This window comes from Xenopus laevis, chromosome 1L (genome assembly GCF_017654675.1).
Source record: "Xenopus laevis strain J_2021 chromosome 1L, Xenopus_laevis_v10.1, whole genome shotgun sequence".
Lineage (NCBI taxonomy): Eukaryota > Metazoa > Chordata > Amphibia > Anura > Pipidae > Xenopus > Xenopus laevis.
The window spans coordinates 143,334,582-143,337,481 of NC_054371.1; positions in this window are offsets into that span (position 1 = coordinate 143,334,582).

The window sequence follows — 2,900 nt, forward strand, 5'->3', positions numbered from 1 at the left end:
GGCGATGCGCTTTTCAACAGTCGCCTGAAAAAGCCTGGCGAGGCATTTTCAGGCGACTGTTGAAAAGCGCATCGCCTCGTGTGGTTAGCACAGGCGTTTTTACATAGGCGCCCATACAAAACTGTCGCCTGCGCCGGTCGCGGCGACTGGCGCGGCGCTTTGTCGCCGCGACCGCAAACGCAAGGCTATCTCCCCGTGTGGAATAGCCCTAAAGGGCAATTCACTTTCATTAGCAAAACTGTAATAGCTGGAAAAAAAAAACAGAAATGTGTTCAAACTTTCATAATCTGCCAAATTTTGTAAAATGAACATGGTAATTAGGAGGTGTGGCCATAAAAATGGGCGTGGTCAAAAAATAATCGAGCCAGGCGCCAACTTTTTTGTCCGTCTTTTTATTTCCAAAATATTGGAAGGTATGTTAATGTAAGGGGGGCATTAGGGGCCAAATGGCTCCCTAAGATGCTTATTGTAAGTGATACTGTCTTATATATGTCATATCTTTTGTTAATATAGGAACTACATGTTTATGCAGAATATACGAAGGTCCATGCGTCAGTGGAACTTACAGTCTAAGGTTTATATCCCATTCACACACATTAGGGTCAACCTATCTTTTTAGGATGTGGGAGGAAACCAAATATGTAAACACAGGGAGACTATACTATATCAATGGTTTTGAAAAATATGTCTAAATGTAGTTCATATTGAAAGCAGCATGTGTCTGTCCTTTGCTAGTCTCTGCACTACCGGTTCTAACTACATGTACCGTTACAACAGTTTTGTAGTCAGTACACCAGTTACCACACAATGCACACAATTATTCTGCTTTTTCCATTGGTCTGTTTATCACAGCGCATGCATGGGATGTGGGGACTGATGTCTAGTCTGGACCAGGAGGTGACTAATACATCACTGTTTTAATGGCACATATAGTCAGAATCAACAGTGCAGAGAATAACACACCAAGGACAGACAAATACAATTGAAATTACAATAACTTCAACACCATGAACATTTGTAATGAATACATATTGGTAAGTTGCATCCCTTGATGTGGGTGAAAGTCCTTTCTATATTCTGGAGCTGCATTTGATTCTTCTTCACAGGTCTGTTTACCCCAGGAGATGCTGGGCATTATGGGGAATTGAAGTCTTGGCTGGAGAAGAGCTGACTACCGATACATTAGGGGTTACTTGAGGTACCGAGCAGGAGGGGGGACACCTAGGTGCCTTTCAGCGCATGCCTTTACCTAATACAGCTCTGACTGATGCACTCATTAGTATTATGCAGCATAAGCAAAGGGAAGCGAAGGTCTGATGCTACTTGTTGGTATTTGATCTTAGCTATAAATAAAAGGGAAAACATAGAAGGGAAAAGGGCCTGGCTATAAGAATGTAAAACAAAGCATTTGTGAAGTACGGGCAAGTAATATAATGCATCAGATACCTCAGCCTGCGAGTGGATCAGAGTCTGTGAGTGGATTGGAGTCTGTGAGTGGATTGGAGTCTGTGAGTGGAAACAGAGTCTATCCTGGAAATTCCCATCCTGTGCATAACTATTGAGTTGCTACAAAGAAACATGAAAGGATGGAAAATGAAACTTTAAAGCAGCGCAGCCTCTTTTTGGCATCATCTTGGACATCACTCTCATTTAATACTATAATTTCACACCACTCCAGAACTAGCATAGTAAGGCAAGGCACATGTGCTAGTGTCCAAATCATAGATATAAAATAAATAGATTCAAAAATGATTTCTATTATATATGTTACATCTCAGCAAAATAATTCTGTAAAGACCTCACTGGGAGCATCAGGGCATGGTGTTCCCCAAACTATTTGTTGATATCATGTTTTTATTCCGCACCACTTTAGAAAATCAAGAGACAAACATGCTGACGACTCCAATACAATTATAATAAGAATAAGAGATGGCAGTGGAGTAAACTGCTTTACAAATTCTATTCCCATAAAGCCTAAGTACGTTTGAAAGGTGTACATTACTGCAAACTCATAGTATATCTGAGGGATGGCAGCCACAAGTTAGGTGCCTCTGCGATGTGAGGCATAGGAATATTAGTGTTTCTCTCATTATCCTTATTAATTCTCTGAGAGGCCTAACATATCTCATTGTTTTTTGTCTGAGCTATATATACATCATACATTCCAGGTGCCTCTGAGAGGCCTATTGGTGTAAGCTGGAGGTCCTCAACCTTTTTACTTGTGAACCACTTTTACATGTAAAAAAAGCTGGGAAGCAACACATTCATGAAAATAGTTCCAGGAGGATGCCAAATAAGGGCTGTAATTGGCTATTTGGTAGCCCCATGTGACTGGCAGTCTACATGGGGTTCTCTGTTTGGCATTCCACCTGGTTTTTATGGAGCCAAAACTTGCCTCCAAGTCAGGAATTCAAAAATAAACACCTGCTTTGATGCCACTAAGAGCAACATCCAAAGGGTTGGTGAGCAACATGTTGCTTGTGATACACAAGAATAGCACTTTATGTTTGACAGCCACACATATTTAAGGTGAAATAATGATCTTCTCACAATAATGAATTCCCTCTTTCTCAGGCACAAACTCTCACTAATATGTAATTAAATATAATAACCAACTTCATGTTTAACCAACTAACAGACTGTGCTACATGCTAACTCTTCAGGGGAGCATTAGGCTTCAGTTATTATTATTCCCCAAACAGATGCCACAATGTAGGAAGCAAAAATGTGCCTAAAACGACAACGTACATTGTAGCTTTAATGTCTTCTTTCACTAGACCCTGCATTAGGAACAGTTTAAAACACAGCAGTAAGTGCTGAAATGCAATATCTGGGGATTTCAAGATGGACAAGGACGGTAAGGAGAGTTTGTTCTACGGGTGTTAATATAATGCATAAAG